This window comes from Eschrichtius robustus, chromosome 4, assembly GCF_028021215.1.
Source record: "Eschrichtius robustus isolate mEscRob2 chromosome 4, mEscRob2.pri, whole genome shotgun sequence".
NCBI classification, from domain to species: domain Eukaryota; kingdom Metazoa; phylum Chordata; class Mammalia; order Artiodactyla; family Eschrichtiidae; genus Eschrichtius; species Eschrichtius robustus.
In genome coordinates, this window is record NC_090827.1 from 113,947,918 (window position 1) to 113,966,541 (window position 18,624).

Here is an 18,624-nt window from a genome sequence, read left to right on the forward strand (position 1 = left end):
TAAAGGCCTGAATCTGGGTTACAGTGTTTAAAATCCCATGCTGGAGGGATGCATTTTTGCTGCCCTGCCATGTTACCTTTTGGATAGGCTGCAATTAGAGACATTTGTCCTGCCATTTGGTGTCATTGTTGTTCATTTAAACAAAAATTCTTTGAATAATAAAAATTCTACATCCAGGTAAGTTTCTGCGGACTTTTCTAAGGATTCCATCAGCAAAGATACAAGAATTTTTTTTCTTTTTTTTTTTTTTTTATTGGCCGCACCACACAACATGTGGTATCTCAGTTCCCCGACCAGGGATCGAACCTGCACCCCCTGCATTGGAAATGCAAAGTCTTAACCACTGGACCACCAGGGAAGTCCTTACAAGAAATTTTATGAGGAAGAAACATGAAGTCTTTCTCGCCATTTCAGCAAGTTTTCATTTTCTTCCTTTATTTTCTGCAATTTCTTAAAATACTGAATAGTAACAAAAGTATAGTCATAAAATATTCATGAGGTATAAAGAACAAAAAAAAATTCAGATATATGAATGAAAAACTCATTCTCAGTTTTTAAAAATTACTATTATTTTTGCAGTTTTCATTCACTTTTCTGTGATCACAACTCTTCACCACCACCCCCGCAAACACACAGGAAACAACTGTCCTGAATTTTGTGTTAATCATTCACTTGTTTTTATTTTTAATTTTACAACATATGGCTGTATCATTACAAAAATTTTGTTTTGTTTTGCTTGTTTTTGAACTTTAGGCCAAAAAATCATATTACAGGATCTATTTTGCACCCACGCTACCTGGTTTTTGACAAGTGTTTCCACTGGTTCCTCCATGAGATCTTGAGCAAGTTAGTAAACATTGTTGTCTCTGTTTTCTCAACTGCAAACTGAAAATAATAACAGTGCTTCCTTTGTAGGGATCTTGTGAAGACTAAATGAGCTAATTTATATAACATGTATATATAAATGGAACATAATGTGGGCTCTATACGTATTAACTATTATCATTCTACAGTCCGTTTTATGACTACCCCAATTTGCATTTCAAAGATAATCCATGTTTTTGTGGCTAGCCATAATTCCTTCAATGTCATACCTATATAAGATTTCCTTATGTGCATATAATGCTATTTATTCATCACCATCTAGTCAATAGAGATTTGGATTCTTTTCCAGATTTTGCTTACATCAGTGCTGCTAAGAACATTCTAGCTTGTGTCTTGGAATATATATTCAAGAGTACCTGTTTATAAAGGTATATTCTTAGGATGGAAATTTCTGAGGCACAGGGAATGCACAGCTGTAACTTCACCAGATTATGCCACAGTTTCCAAAGTCAGCAGGCCATTTTGCACTCCCACGAGTGTGTGTAAGTGGCCCATTGGCTTTGCCACCTCATCAACCCTCCATACTAGCAGTTTTCATGTTTACCAAACTGGTGGGTGGTTTTAATTTACCTTTTGTTGACCACGATGGGGTTAAACATCTTTTCAGATATTTATTAGCCATTATGTTTTTGTCTGTGCACAGTGTTAGTTCAAATCTTTTGCTCACTTTTCTGTCAGGTTTTTTTGTCTTTCTCATATTGAGCTGTGTGAGTTATTTATTTATTCTGTACACTTTTCCCAGTTTGTGACTTGAGCTTTCATTCTCTTTTGATGTTTTCTTTTGGTGACCATAATTCCGAGGCAGTTGAGCATCACAAACTTTTCTTTTTGACTTCCTGAATTTGTGTATTGTTTAAAGAAACTGTCCTTACCACGAAATCAGTAAGATGGTTTCCTATATTGAATTCCAAACATCATAAAATTTGTCTTTAATCAGCCTGGAATTGATTAATTTGCAGGTAAAATGAAGTAGGAGAGGATAGTTTTTTTTTTTCATACAGATGATTTACTCAGCATCACGTATTAAAAATTCTACCTACCCCTTCTACATTGATCTGCAATGCCAGCTCTGTCATAACCAACTTTTCTTATACAAATGAATTTTTTTCTGGGCATTCTCTACTGTGCCATGATTAATGTATCCACCCCACATCAATTACACAAATCCTAATTAGTATAACTTTGTAGCAAATCATGGTATCTAGGAATTTACAAACCCCAGTTTGTACTTTATCATGAATTGGCTCTTGAATGTTTATTCTTTAATGTAAACATTAAAATTGGCTTGTCCATATATATACATACACAACCTTTTGGGATTTTGGTTAGAATTACTCTGACTCTATAGATAACTTTGAAGAGAAATGGCGTCTTTTTGATACTGAGTTTTCCAGTTCGTGAACATACTATATATTCCCAGAGAGAGACAGAGACAAACATCAACATAATTCCATAATGTTTTATAATTTTCTCCCCCAAAGGACTAGACCCTCACATCTTTTGAGAGATTTGTTTCTAGGCACTTTACATATTTTAAAGATCTTATAAATGTTACGATATCATGATTTTGTGTGTTCATGTTTGTAGTTGGTGTATACATTTTTATAGATGATATATACAGCAAGCTTGCAAAGTGTTTTATCAGTTCTAGTATTTGTCAGTTTATTCTTTTGGGTTTGCTATGTAGATGATATCATCTGTAAATAATTTAATTTTATTGCTTCCTTTCCTTTTTTATACTTTTTTTTTCCTCCTAATGGTACTGTTGAGGGTCTCCGAACAATGATAAACAAAAAGGTTGATAGTAAGCACCCTTGTTCTTAAAGGGAATGCTTTCAATATTTCAGCACAAAGCATTAGTCTTGTTTTCAGATTTCGGTAGCCTTCATATCAGGTTAAAGACACTAGGTTGCCAAGAGTCTTTTTTTTAATTATAAATAAGTATAAAATTTTATCAATATTTTTTCTGTATTTATTGAGATGATTATATATTTTCCCTACCCTTATTGTTAATGTAATGGTTTAAATTAATGGTTTTTCTAATGTTAAACAAAACTTTAATTGCTGTGATAAATACAACTTGATCATGACATATTAGTTTTTAGTGTATTGGTGCAATGAATCATTAATGAGTATTTGTGAGAATTCCCTATAATTTTTCTTTCTCCTACTTTCCTTGCTGGATATTGGCTCGGATTTGTGCTAGCTTCGTCAAATGAGATAGAGAGTATTTCCATATTTTCTATTCTCAACAAAGAGACTGTGTGTGTAATGGGTAATAATTTGATCCTTTACCAATAAAATGGTCTTAAAAAGGTATTTCCTTGGGGAAGATTTTCAACTATTGATTCAATATCATTGCTGGTTATAGAAATATGTTCAGTTTTATTATTTCTTCATGAGTAATTTTTGTTGTTATGTATTTTTAAGTATTCATTTATTTCATGATATTTTCTTATAATTTTGATCTCTGTTGTGCCTATAGTTATGTCTCCTTTTTCATTTTTAATTTTGCCTGTTGATGACTTCCCTTTCATGCTTAATCAAGCTTGCCAAAGGTGATGAATTTCATTATTCTCTGTTACAATTTTATGTTCTATTTTGGTAACTTCTGTTCTTATCTTCATTATTTCCTTCTGCCTACATTCTTGGCATTATGCTTTTGTTATTTCACTGATCTACGAAGTTAGGTGCTTTAATAATTAAATTTTAGCTTTTCTCCTTTTCTAATATAAGTATTTCTGTTACATATTTCTACATTATTGTTCAGATTTAAATATTTTTATTCCTATTATAATTTATTCTTTGACTTGTAATTTGAAATTTCCAAATAAAGTTGGATTTTTAAATTACCTTTTGTCACTAATTTCTAACCTAACTATATAGTGGTGATAGAAAATAGTCTATATGATATTATTTTTAAAAAATTTTTGTGTGCTTGCTTAATGTTCAAATATAGGGCAATTTTCTTGCAATATTCCATGTGTGCTTGAATAGAAGGTGTACACCACCAAAATTGAATGCAATGTTTTAAAAATATCCATAAGAACAATTTTGTTAATTATGTTATTTAAATCTTTATTCTAATGGATCTTTTATATTTTATCTTATTACAACTTATAAGACTGGATGTTTAAAGTATTTCGTAGGATTGTGAATTTGTCTTTTTCCTGACAGTTACTGCAAATACATATGTTATTAGGAACATAGAATTTTCAAATATTATACTTCCTGGTGAACTAATTCTTTTTTCATTATGCAGTCACCCTCTTAAGAAAAATGCTTTTTTTCTAAAAAAAAGAAAATTATTTTGCCCACTGTTAATATAGACAAGATGGCTTTCTTTTAGTTAGTATTTTAATAGTACATCTTTTGCATCACTTTATAGTCAAACTGTCATATCCTTATGTTTTAGGCATGTCTCTTATAAAAAATATAAAAAGTATATGACTGCACTGTGAATTGTTTGATCCAGTGAAGTAAAATTGTCTTTAAATGAAAGACTTTTTCAATTTACAATTATTCCAATTATCGAACTACTTAAATTTATTTCTACACTTTATTTTGTTCTTTCTATTTATCTGCCCATTTCTTTTTCTTTCTTTCATTTTTCTTTTTGGTCTTCTACTTTCCTTCTTTTGGTTGGATGTGCATGCATGTGTGTGTATGTATTTTTTTCTCACTCCATTATACCTCTACTAGTTTATTAGTTATGACTTCTAATTCTATTTTTGGGATTTCCTTAGATATTTTTAAGATATAATTAAATTACCAACATCTAAGGTTATTTAACCCTCTTTTAGAACAATACATGCACTTTTCAATACTTTAGTTCTGATCACACATTCACAATTTATATGCTACTGTAGTCATGTATTTTAATTCTCTTATTTGTTAACCCCTTAAGACCTCAGTAGTATTGTTTTAAACAGTCAAAACTTTAGAATATTTACCCAAATATTTAACATAATCTTTGGTCATTATTTTCTGTTTATATCTCAAACCTTCTCATGAAGATCACTTCCTTTCAGTATGGAGAACACAATTTGAAATTTTGTTTTGTGTCAAGGCCCATTATAAGAAAACAAAATGTCTTCATTTTTCCCTCATTCTTAAAATGATATCTTCATTGGACATACAATTCCAGGTTGACAGTTATTTTCTCTCTGAACCGTGAAGTTATTTTTCTACACTTTTTTGCCAACCACTGTTGTGATTGAAAAATCAATCAATATATTTTCATTTTTTTGAAGGTGATATTTCTTTTCCATCTGGATGCTTTTCAGGTCTTCTCTTTGATTTTCTGCAGTTTCACTATGATGTGCTGAGTGAAACTTATTTATCTTGCTTATTTGTCTTACTTATCCTGCTTTGGATACACTAGACATCCTGATTCTCTATTTTGATGTTTTTCACCATTTCTGAAAAAATATTTCTTATGTTAAAGCCTCATCTGATGTATTTAAAAATACTATACACACTTGGTTTATATAATTTGTCTGATAACTTTAACATCTAAAGAATGAGCAGATGATTCTGTTGTCTATTGTTTCTTCCATCTCCTATTTTGGTGCCTTGTTATTTGAAGGGTTTTCTGATTTTGTCTGTATGCTCGTTTTTCTTAGAAATTAATCTGTGAGAATTCTTTGAGGCCTGAGTTGAAGGCGAGCTCCTCCAGAGAGGATTGATGTTTGCTTTTGTCAGGTCTTTGAAGGAACTACAAAAACAGGTTTTATTTACTCTAAATTCTCAGGTTGAAGGGTTTCAGACAATCTAGGCTGAAAACCCACGTGTATTAACAGATTCTCAGGGGGGAAAGAATTGTCCCCATCACTCTGCACCAATGTTTGAGAGTAAGGAAGGTAGCCTTAACTCTAGTTCACTCTTACAATGGCACTGTAGGTCTTTAGAGTCCAGTTTACATGGGGGCAGGGTCTCCTCCTAGACCCTGAGCATAGAATATCTCAAATTCTCAATATATTTCAAATTCTCTGAATTCTGGGAGGCCATGAAAATCAAAGACCATTTCCCCCTGTTTAAGCAACACCATCAAGGAGAGGGCTGCCTTCAGTGCTCTGTTTCCATCTCTGAGTTCTTACTTCATTTAAATTTTGGGCTCTCCCTGAGCAGTTCTTACTTTTGCCAGCAATCGACTGCAAAAATAAGTTGTTTTTTTTAAAATTGTTTCCTGTGGAAGGTTCAGTCATGGTACCTAGTTTATTATGCTGCAAGAAATAAAAGACATTCTCCCTATGGAATTCAATTTTTTAAATTATATTTTGATAAAATTTTAATTAAAAATAGAGTAAAAGAGAATTTACATGTTTTCAGTTTCATTAAGGGTGTTCTTATTTTTATATAAAGTAATAACACATCCCTGGGATTGGTGTGTCCTTTACTTAATATGATTCATCATAGTTTTGCAAATGCTCATTCAATGAACATGAATTAAGCTCTTACTACTTGCCAGACTTTGTGCTATCATATTTGTATACAGTATCTCATTACCTTTAATCATCCGAGATCGAGGATTCTAGGGCTGCCCTATATATTAAAATGGGAAAACAGTATCAGATAGCAGTCTGTGCAAAGCTATCATTGCTTGTTATATGCCTATAGTAACAGGTCCATATATGTACTACCAATTAATCTTTGTATGCATGAATGAGCAAACAAATAAACATATCAATAAATAAACCTAAAATATATGAATAGCCTTAATGCTGGTAAGGAATGATTATGGAGTTTGGGCTCTAATACTGGATATGGCAGCTCTTAAGACTTGAAGCCTGGACTATTAATGTCATCTCTCTGTGCCACAGTTTCCTGGATCAGTAGGAGATAATAATACTCCACCTAACATAATAAAAAAAGGCATTAAATAAGATAAAGTATGTAAAAAACACCAGTGTTAGGTCTCTCTTTCCTTTTAATCAATCAAGTTATCTTTGGTAACTTATCAGCTGTGTGACCTTGAACAGGTTACTAAACCTCTGTGTGTCTCAGTTTCTTAATCTATACAATGTAGATAATAATAATAATAATTTTATTAAGTTGTCCTGACTACTAAGTGACTTAATATATGTAGAATGCTTAGAACATTATCCTGAACATGGTAATCCTTCATAGATGTTAGCTATTCTCAGCAGTTATTATAGTCTCAATTTAAGAGAAACCCTAAATCATACCAGCCTTTTTAATACAAGAAATAACATTTTTTAAAAATTTCTTTCCTCTGATTGTAAAATAGGAACACTTTCATGTAAAACACAAAGATAAATCAGAAAGGCATTTTAAAAAAGTAAAAGCAGCCCAAAATGGCACTCATGTTAAAGATCACTATAACATTTTAGGTTCAGAAAATTCTAGAAGTGTGTATACTAAAATGTTAGTTGTGGTCTCTGCATGTGGGGTCAGGGTGATATTTAACTTTATGTGGGTACATAATGTTGATATAGGTATAAATTAAGTATATTCAAGCAATATATGCATATGTAGATATATCTAATTGTCTCTTTAAAATTCAGTCATTGAAATAGGGTCAGTTAGCAGTGTCTAAATTAAGACATTGATTCAGCCCTTTATTCTCTTCTTTATTCATCCATATGTTAATTCAACCCAGCATCTATTCATTTGTGCATTCATTCATCCATTTATTTCCTATGTGCAAGGCTCGGTGCTGGCTGCTAGGGACAAAGAGATGGAGACATCTCAGTCCCAAATTTAACAATCCAATGGAGCCAGTAGAGCAATGGATCAGTAAGCAAAGGGTTTCCAAACAACGATGTATATTAAGTGCCAGAGAAAAGTGAAGGGTAATGCAGGATCACAAAAATAAAGGTACCTGCATCCACCTAGGTAGAAGGAGTAGGTGAGAGGTGCAGAGACCTATGTGAGACTCAGAGAAAGTTTTCTTCAGGGCTTATACTGAAGACCAGTAGGAGTTTGCTAGGTACGCATGGAAGGAAAATTTATTCCTAGGATGAGAATGCTCAGTGATGTCTGGAAAACATGCTCCTTCTAAGCCAATGAAGGCCACTGGTTTTTGTCCTCCCAGGAAAACCAGACCTCCCTTGTTTGAGGGATGAAAGTAAGGGCATTAGCTGGGTTATTAAATGGATTATTAGTAAATAAAACTGAGCTGCTTTGTTTTCACAAGCTCTGGGCACTAAAGTCTAGAAGACTAGAACAACAGGACAGCCATTGACTCAGAACCAGAAAGCCTAAGCCTTCATCCTCTCTCTGACACAAGCTCTTTGAATCCAGGCAAGAGCTTTATTCTATGACTTTTGAACTTCCTTATCTAAAAAGGAATACAACAGCATCAAATTTCTCCACCATCTTTTATATGGTAGATGCTTGAAATGGCAACACGTTTGATCATGAAGATAAATGACTGTGGCTGCTGTAAAAAGAGATTATGTGAAGAGAGATTAAGCCTTGAAATCAACCAGACCACAGTCCCAATCTTTCCTCCATCATTTGCTAGATGATGGTTATATGATATAATGTATGTAAAGCACGTGGGAAGTGCCCAGCATCAAATGCCTCTTAATCGTTGGTTCTTTGAACTTGGAATCATAAGAAAGTAACACCTCCAGCATTTAGTGACATTTGAGAGTAAGATAAATTGCCCTGTTACCTCATCTATAAAGCAGAGATGTCTCACAAGATTTCGGCCCCATGATGTCACTTGAGGTAATATGTGGCGAAAGTCTTAATCCGTTCAATGGGACCAAAACGATGTGATGACTCATTACATGGTAATTTGTACAATGAGATGTATTGCTGAGAAGATTAGTAACAAGGTGAAGATCCTGTCCTATAACACCAGGATACAAGTGAGATATGAAACATGATGATGTTTCTCCTGGTTTCTGATCAATGCAGAAGGTGAACTGCCAGGGTCTAGTATCCAGAGAGAGGTCACAGAAAAACAAGTGGATTCAGTAAAATTGGATGTAATGAAATGGGTACTGACTTAGAATCCAGAAGCCTAGATTTCTTTTTAGAATCTGACCCATACTGGCCTTTTGAGGATCCAAGTTGGAGTATCCATGGGCTTTAGGACTGCTAACATGTCTGTGTTCATCATTTTTTTAGTATAATTTTTATTTTATATGGAAGTATAGTTGATTTACAATGTTGCGTTAGCTTCAGGTGTACAGCAAAGTGATTCAGTTATACACATACATGTATCTATTCTTTTTCAGATTCTTTTCCAATATAGATTATTACAGAATATTGAGTTCCCTGTGCTATACAGTAGGTTCTTGTTGATTATCTATCTTATATATAGTAGTGTGTATATGTTAAGCCCAAACTCCTAATTTATCCCTCCCCCCTAGGTTTCCCCTTTGGTAACCATAAGTTTGCTTTTGAAGTCTGTGAGTCTGTTTCTGTTTTGTAAATGAGTTCATTTGTATCATTTTTTTAGACTCCACATATAAGTGATATCATATGATATTTGTCTTTCTCTGTCTGGCTTACTTCACTTAGTATGATAATCTCTAGGTCCATCCATGTTGCTGCAAATGACATTATTGCATTATTTTCGGTGGCTGAGTAATATTCCATTGTATACACGTACCACATCTTCTTTATCCTTTCCTCTTTCAATGGACATATAGGTTGTTTCCATGTCTTGGCTGTTGTAAATAGTGTGTTCATCATTCTTACATCACCATCACCTAGAAGAGTGTCTTGTATGGGTCAAGTGAATGCATAAATGAAGTATTTTTTTTACAGGCAACTTCCTCCTCTGTGCAATGGTGATTATAATAGCAATCTGTCAGAATTACTGGGATAGACAGGAAAGGCCTCACCGAGGACACAGTAGGTGCTTGTTATGGAGCACGTCCCTCCCCGCACTGCTGATGAGAGGCTCAGCTCTGTATTGTAGGTGGATTTAATATGGCCTTTCCCTACTAGTCCCACCAGAGAGCTCAGAAGTATGTCCATAAACTAAGTGCCCTTACAACTTCCAAAAGGCTCTGTCTTAAATTGCCATCTTCTTCTTCATTAGAATTAATGATAACAAACCAATGAAAAAATATCTTCTGGTAATAAACTCAAGATCCAAAGAGGACAGATGTCTAACTATTTCCCATCCCTAAAAACATTCAAATTCATAATCCAGCAGCTCAGAAGCTTCATATAAAATAATCAGATAAGAGAAAGTAGTGAAAGACTCTGAAGGTTCCCCAACAAGCCTGAGATTATAACTGCAGTGGCTAAGTCCCCACTTTTCACCGAAGAGTTACAGAGGGAAACAGTCGAGAAAAGGAATGATTTCTTGGTGGACAGCAACTTTTTGGAGGTAAACACAAGGCCAGTCTAGAATAAGCCATGTCTCCTGTGCCTCACAGAACCTGGACCCACCCAGTAGGTGCTAATGAGGTGAGACCCAACACCTGGGCCAAGAAAGGGGGAACGCTGGGATCAAAGTGTGTACAATATTCAGTGATGGCAACAAAAGGACTAGAAACACCTGCCTAAGGATGGGGAGGAAGGTCCAGAAAGGCCGTCTTGAGAATATTTTCTTCAGCCTAGTCTTGACAACAAGAATCTTAGTTCAGCAACTTTTTTTTCATATTCCCAAATCCATAGTCTTGAAAATAATGCTGGGGTCAACCCAGTTCCTATAGAAACATCTGCATAAAGTTGGTGCGAGGGGACAATAGTTAGGAATAATTGTTTGAATGCTGGCTGCTTGAGTTCCCGTGAGTCGTGGAAAGGTGCATTCGCCGTGAAATCATTCAATTTCACATAGAAGAAAAGGAAAGAAGCAGGTAAGAGGAGACAGCCTGCCTCCATCACACTAGCATGGCTCAGAGGAGGCAGGGCTTTTATCAAAGCAGTGTGGCTGGGAAGCCACGCTCCTGGCCAAGAAGCACACAGCTTGGTGGCCAACTTCTGCCTCCTCCACCCTGTCTTCCACGGGCCAGGTTCACTGGCAGTGAGGAACTTTGTCCTGACGAAATAGATTTGCTTGGCCTTATCTGCTCCAAAGCTGATAACACCTCCTTGAAACCCATCATCGGACCATGTCACTTTGCACCTCAAGTCTTGGGTCTATTTCCAGAGCTGACACATAAGTGACATAGACTGTCTCTTCTTCCAAAGCTGTCTGGGTTTAAAAATAAATCTTAACCTTGCCAAGTTCAGCCTCTAATTCGCTTCTGGTTGTGTTTTGTTTAAAAGAAGCGTTAAAGTTAGCAGAACTGCAATTAGAATTTGAAAATTTCAAAATGGATATCTATACATACAACTGTAATATGGGTGTTGGTATGTCTGCATGTGTGTGTGTGTGCACGTGTTCTAAGTTACCCAGTATGTGCCTGATACAAACATTATGTCATAGGATCATCCAAAGGATCAGACGAGGATTATATGTATTGTTGTCTCCAAAGGTAGACTAAACAGTTCAGTAAGTAAACTCAGGTCTATCTGATTTAGATACTGTGTTACTTCTATTTACCATGTTGATTTAGAAGGTTCTCACCCTCAAAAGCAGAGGAATTGGTATTTCAAGAGGCATGTAGAACCTTAGAACAATATACAGGTTAAAATTTCCTTGAAGCACATTTACTCACTTTTCAGGCATCTAGTGAACTCTCTGTTATAGCTAGAGAGTTGTCTAGCACCAACTAGACACTAGCACAGTGACACAAACACATTGTCAATCATCCCTTCAGGTGTATCCTCACACCCCTTCATTAGCTGTTAGAGGCAACAAGTACTATGACAGAGAACAGTACAGGATGCTTGGCATCTAGGAGAAGACCACCTGCCTGAGACTGGAGCAGGAACCCAGAGACGAGGGGCATCAGGGAAGGTCTTTTGGAGAAAGTTTTTTGTTTCACTGTTCACCTTACTCCTTTTTATGGGCCAAGGTCTTGCAACACTACTCACTATAGTTAAGATGTGGAAACCATCTAAATGTCCATGGATGGATGAATGGATAAAGAAAATGTGGTATCTTCATACAACATAATATTATTCAGCCTAAAAAAGCAAGAAGGAAACTTTGCATCATGCAACAACATAAATGAACCTGGAGGACATTATGCTAAGTGAAATCAGCCAGTCACAGAAGGACAAATACTGCATGATCTCACTTATGTGAGGGATCTAAAATAGTCAAATTCATAAAATCAAAGAGTGGAACGGTGGTTACCAGGAGCTGGGGAGAGGAGGAAATGGGGAGTTATTAATCAATGGGCATAAAATTTCAATTAAGCAACATGAATAAGTTCTAGAAATTTTCTGTTCAACATGGTTGGACAGAATACTGTACCGTGCACTTAAAAATTTGTTGAGTGTAGATCTCACGTGCTTACCACAATCAAAAAGGTTTTTTCTAAAGAGTCAATTCAGGAATCACAGCCAGAGCAAATAGTAAGTGCAAATGCAGGAAGACACATGACAGGTACTCAGCTATCAACTGGCATCTTCTAACCCTTGTGATCTAGCAAGGATCTGCACGAAAATCCTTTCCATTCTTTGTATAAGTGCAAAGCCCTACCTGAGAATTTTACAAATCCTGACATAAGCATCTGCTCAGAGCCCTCCCTGGTTTAGAATGGAGAACAAGAATTAAGAAGCAGCAGGAAAATCTGATTCCATTTAGGGTTGTGCTGAGCCACATTGGAGCCAGTGGGAAAAGAAAAATCAGAAATATTGATCCTGTCTTTATTTGATATTTGATATTTTTTCATAATGGATTTTTGAACTAAATTTTTTTAAAATTGCATTCAAACTATTCTCACCTTGATTACTGAGTTTTTTTTTTGTGTCCCCTTAAATTTTGTTCCCGAGGTGAATGCCTCCCCTGCCTGCCCCTGGTCTCCATCCTAAAACTCCACTATATTCTGGCCTGCGGGGTGTAGACCCAAACCTGGGCTCTGCCTCCTACTAGCAGGGATGAAACCTCCCTGAGCCTCAGTGCCCTCATCTGTAAAGTGGAGAGGATAACAGCACCTATCATTGAGTTGTGAGGTTTAACTGAGTTAATACATGGAATGTGATAGAATAAGGCCAGTCACCTGAAAAGCACAGCATTAAGCTATAATGAGGACACATAATAAATGTGAGCAATCATCATCCTGAGACTCCCAGCTGTTCTTTTGTCCCCACTTCTCACCATAGCAACGACCAAGACAAGCCTGGTGCCTGAAGCAAAGCTTGTGGCTGAAGATTTAGGAGTAAAAGGGAACGGAAACATCATACCCTACGCCACACACAAGTTAAATCTCATAATAGATGTTCATTCCTTGGGGCCACTTTTCCCCACTGCCCCAGCCCTCATATAGCTCAGCCTCTTAACCTCCTCCTGACTCCTGCCTCTGACCTCATCTGTGTCTCCTTCTAACCCTCTTGCTCCCATGTTGCCCAAATTCTTGTCTATGTTATGCAGAATATGTTGACCTTCTCCAGTCCCTTCTTCCTGTGTTAGGAAAACGTGAAGCTGGTGTGTTAAATTCAGAGTATGTAGATGATGACGTGCTGAGCAACGAGGAGGCACAAGCCACCCACTAGGGGTCAGCAGGGAGCTCCCTCGGCATCCGGGCTCCCACCCTGCGGAAGTGAAAACCCCGGGGTGATTGTGATTGGAGGCACAGTTTCAATACATCCACACAAAGGAAATAGAGTCCCCAGATTTATAACTTAGAGATCTCAGCATAGGCGTACAATGAACGGGGGGAGGGGAGTCCTCTGTCCCAGGTCATGAGAGAGCAAGAGACGGAGAGCAGGGTAGCAAGTACCTATTATTTACAAGGTGGTTGGGGCAGAAGTCACTAACTTTTCACAGACTCAGCTTTAAGTGGTTATTTTAGAAGGTTCCCTGGGCAAAGCAAAGCAGGAACTTGTAGCAGGAATCAGCTCAGGTCCTTATCTGATAGTCCAGACTCTGGGTGGGAGCAGGTTGTCCTATTGTAAAATGCCTTGGCAGTAACTCGAAATGCCTGTTTCCTCAACACACAAGCCCAGTTTCAGGCCTGCCTTTTTTTTTTTTTTTTTTTTTCTTTTTTTTTGAAGTTTTTTAATGCGCAAAAAGAACATCCCAGAAAGAGAATGGGTTTTGACTTATTAACAATGAAGCGCTACATAAGGAAGCCCCCTCCCCACTTAGTAGATAGGAATATAGTGTAAACAGACTTAAAGGGAGATGGACACTTTAGGATTAAATGCAAAACCAGTTGTATTGAGGTTGAGGTTGTCACTGACGATGACAACAGAAAAAAAGGGATTTCCATGTATGATGATCTAGGGAAGTATGATGGTAAACACAGGAGTGTCAAAGAACTGAGAAACCACAAGATACTCCGTGTGGGTGATGCCCAGTGAAGGTGGAATTTCCCCTGGGACATTTGGACATTCCTTTGGGACACTGAGACTTTACAATTGTGCTGTTGCTATGGAATGTTACAACCTAATTTTGAAAGCTCGTTGGGGGCATATTAGAAAGTGGAGGAGTTCTGAGGCTGTAGGGATACTGGTGTAGCCACCCACCCTTTGACTATCCTCTACTATTATATGCCTGCCCAAGACAGTGTGTCTTTTCCTAGTGTGTTATCTTTTGTTACATCAGCATCTATCCTGGTGGCAGCAAGAAATTCTGAGATAGTAGCAATAGGTAGGAAATCAGTCATTATTGGGCAACTGCAAAAGGCTATTTCATTGCTTTTGGACAGTAGACGCCATCAGAATGAGAATGACATCTCTCTGGGTCACTGCTATATCCTCACTGTGCAGCACAGACCCTGACACAGCAGAGTCTTTCAATAGAATTTTTTTAAAATTTATTTTATTGAAGTATAGTTGATTTACAATGTTGTGTTAATTTCTGCTGTACAGCAAAGTGACTCAGTTATACATATACATATTCTTTTTCATACTCTTTTCCATTATGGTTTATCACAGGATATTGAATATAGTTCCCTGTGCTATACAGTAGGGCCTTGTTATTTATCCATTCTATATATACTAGTTTGCATCTGCTAATCCCAAACTCCCAATCTATCCCTCTCCCACCCCTCCCTTGGCAACAGCAAGTCCGTTCTCTATATCTGTTAAGTCTGTTTGTGCTATGCAGATAAGTTCATTTGTGTCATATTTTAGATTCCACATATAAGTGACATTATATGGTATTTTCAATAGACATTTGCTGGTGGAGTTATTGCCAGAGCGATTGATTGAAAGATGAAGGGAACCTAAAGATGGAATCTCATGACTGAAGTCATAATGAGTTCCTCCCTCGGCAGCCATCCCAGGGAGGAGAAACTATGAAGAGGCATTTACCTCTTTCAGGAAGAGCCATTCTTATCCAAGTGACATAAGTTAGAAATACAGTCAGCAAAGAAAACCATGATAATAGCCAAGATCTTGAAAATTTACATCCTAAAGTTGACCAGCTGATTTTAAATAACATGTCTGTCTGTCTACCTGTCTGCCTTCCTGTGTGTGGACATATAGCTTGATAGATCCATTAGCCATACATCAATGTGGGTTTGCCAGATATATACTAAAATAATTTTTTTTTTAAGTGTGACTTAGAGCTTTGCAGCACTTAACATTTTGAACGTCCTTCAATGTCCACTGTTTTATTTAGTCTTCCCAGGAGCTCTATGAGACTATCAAGGCAGCTATAATTATTCCCATTTTAGGGTTAAGGCAACTGTTGGTTTAAAAAGTTAGGTGACTTGCCCAGAGCCATCCAGTTATTAAATGACAGTGCAACCCAGTGAGATAGGTTGTGGGTTTTGCTTTGTTCTCTTTATATTTTCCCTTTCTGTTAAATAGATGGGGATACTGAAACTCCAAGATTCTATGCCCCACCCAAATTCATACAGGCCCCATCGGTGGCAGTACCAGGACTCACAATAGCAAAGTGAGATGACCTGTTTTTTCGTTCTAATATCCATCCCACCTCCCTGCCTCTGTCCCAATAGCCCACTCTGCCTGGAATGACCTCCTTTCCCCAATGGATCCACCTTTATAATGTAAATCAAATGACTGTCCGGCAAAAATGTGTCCCTTATTCCTTCAGATCTTACTGGACATCCTCTTGCTGCTCACCCTGACTTTACATTTGTTCATTTTGCCTCTGCATCTCAATCAGAAACTCCCTGAAGGCAAGTGCAATGTCTTGGCCATCTCTGCCTATCCCAGAGTAACTCTGGGACAGGTGTCAGGTACATGGCAGGAGGCCCTGAACATGAAGTCTGAATGTGTATGGCACAGTAAGCTGAAATGCAAACAACTATATATATATATATATGTCAGATTATTTATTTTTACTCTTATGTACACTTGGCCTTTTTTTTTCCCAAAACTGACTCTTTTTTTTTTAAAGATGGTCTTTTATTTATTTATTTTTTATTTTTTTTGGCTGCACTGTGTGGCATGCAAGATCTTAGTTCCCCAACCAGGGATCAAACCCATGCCACCTGCCGTGGAAGCGCCGAGTCTTAACAAGTGGACTGCCAGGGAAGTCCCCAAAGTTGACTCTTAAAAAATGTTTTTCATGTTTTCTTGACTATAGTTGTATTCTTGAGAATACCAAATTAATGGATGGTGTAATTGAAGGATGCACTTTTGTCATTCATTCCTTCATTCACGTGTTCATTTGCTCAGATGAAGAGGTCTGACACTTGTCTGCAAGCATCATGCCCAGCAGCTGCGTATAGGGTGGAAGGAGACTCCTTCAGTCCCACAGGATGATTTGGGTGGCACATCTCACTGCCTAATACAGAGACCCTTGACGTGGTTTGGACTCTATCCCAAGTGCAATGGGGGATCCCATGGAGTGAGCATAGTATCTGCAATTGACCTTTCACTCCATGTAAACTCTTGTTTGCTGCTGAAGTGATGCTTGATGCAGACCCAGATTGAATCAATGACCCAGATTATGGGAACCATTTGTTTGTTTCTGCCCTCCCTGAGTCTTCTGCTCCAAGCAGCATAACTTGGGTAATGCCACTGCAACTACCCATCCCCCCATGCCAGCCCTCCCTTCCAGGGGCCTGTGAAACCCCACTCCACTCAGTGAGCCCTGCCACACACCCCCAGCCATCCCTCAGGAGGCCAGTTCCTCTCTACTTAGAGGTATAAATCAGGCTTCAAAGCACAATCTTATTCACTTACAGCTTTAAGACATCAGGGCAAAAATCATAATTCTGATCTGATACTTGAATTTTTTTCACATGAAAAATAGCCCCACCGTGCTCAGAGCGGGTGGGCAGGCTTCCAGAGGCAGCATCCATGAGCTCCTCTTAGCTGTGGCTTCACTTCCAGCTGTAGCGAAGGTCTGCCTCTGAAGCTTGAAGCACAGGCTCGCAGGCGAGCGCTACCTGCTGGCTTCAAGCATCTGCCTTTCATCTGCCTATAAGTAGGTTTCATGTTGCTGTTTATAGTTCTTGCTGCAAGATAGCTCTTGGGCTGGGAAGCAGATGCCTGCAGCGCTTGGGAGAAAGCAGAAGCGTGATGATGGAAGAGTAAGAACAATAGTAACAGGTCATCCTTGTACAGCTCTGTGTAGTCTGCATCTTAAGTCTCCTGAGAAGAGCTAATGGCCCAGCAATAGGATCCCTATTTTATTTAGGGAATGGAAGTGAAGAATGTTTATGAGGCTTGTTTAAGTTTGCACAGCAATTAGCACTGCTAACTTATTCGAGGAAGAATTATGATACACAAGGCGTGTGGGTATGTGTGTTGCAAAGAGAGGCAAAGAATGGGAGACATAAGGACAGAGACAGAAAGTCAGAGAGAGAGAGAGACCTTTAAGACCTCTTCCAAAAATTTAAGTCCAGCCCCTGCCCAATACAGCAATGTCCTGGATAACCTCCTCAGCAGAAGATTCCAGAAACCAAAAGCTTACTCATTGCCTTTCAAGTTAGACTATAGTGTTGTTGACTCTGATGACTGAAGAGAAATAATTCATTAAGCTAAAAATAGGATTTTTTGTAGTGAAATAGAACCCAGACTCTAGACATTGGGCAGTTCTGGAGTTGAGTCTCAGTCATTCTACTTTGTATGTGACATGGAAGAAGAGCTTAACATCGCTGCACGACGGATGCTCCACCCACGGAGGGGAAATAATATCCTTCATGAGAAAAGCTATGTAAAGCTCCTAGAACTTTCCAGTAGAACTTTCTGCAATAATGGGAAATGTTCTAAATCTGGACACTCCAATAGGGTAGCCATTTGCTACACCTGGATATTGAAAACTTAAAATGTGACTAGTGCAATGGAGAAACTAATTTTTTTAATTAATTTTAAGTAACCACATGAGCATGTGCAGATCTAGAAGCTACAAATCCATGGCTTCATTGGTTCTCCATGACAACTTTGTGACTTCTACGATGCAGAGATGATGCATTTGATTAATGAGGAAATTGAGTCTCAAAGGAGATCCTGCTAAAAGCTCACATGGGCATCTCACGCCATCAGCAGTCTCCTAAGCTAGGGAGCTATAAAGAACCCCAACCCAGCCAGCCCAGCAGGCACACACAAGCCCTAAGGCCAGTCAGGCATGGCCTGAGCAGAGAAAGTGTTTTTCACAAAGAGCCAAAGCCACTGGCAAAGTATTATTCGCTGTGTCAGTGTTAAGACATTCTGTCTAAACTGTTTCCCATCACCAACAGGAGAAAGCTGGCTGGGGAAAGGCTCAGAGTCATTCAATCTGTTTCACGCAGCCTCACTCATCAGGGCAAGATAGGGCTTAAAATTTGATGT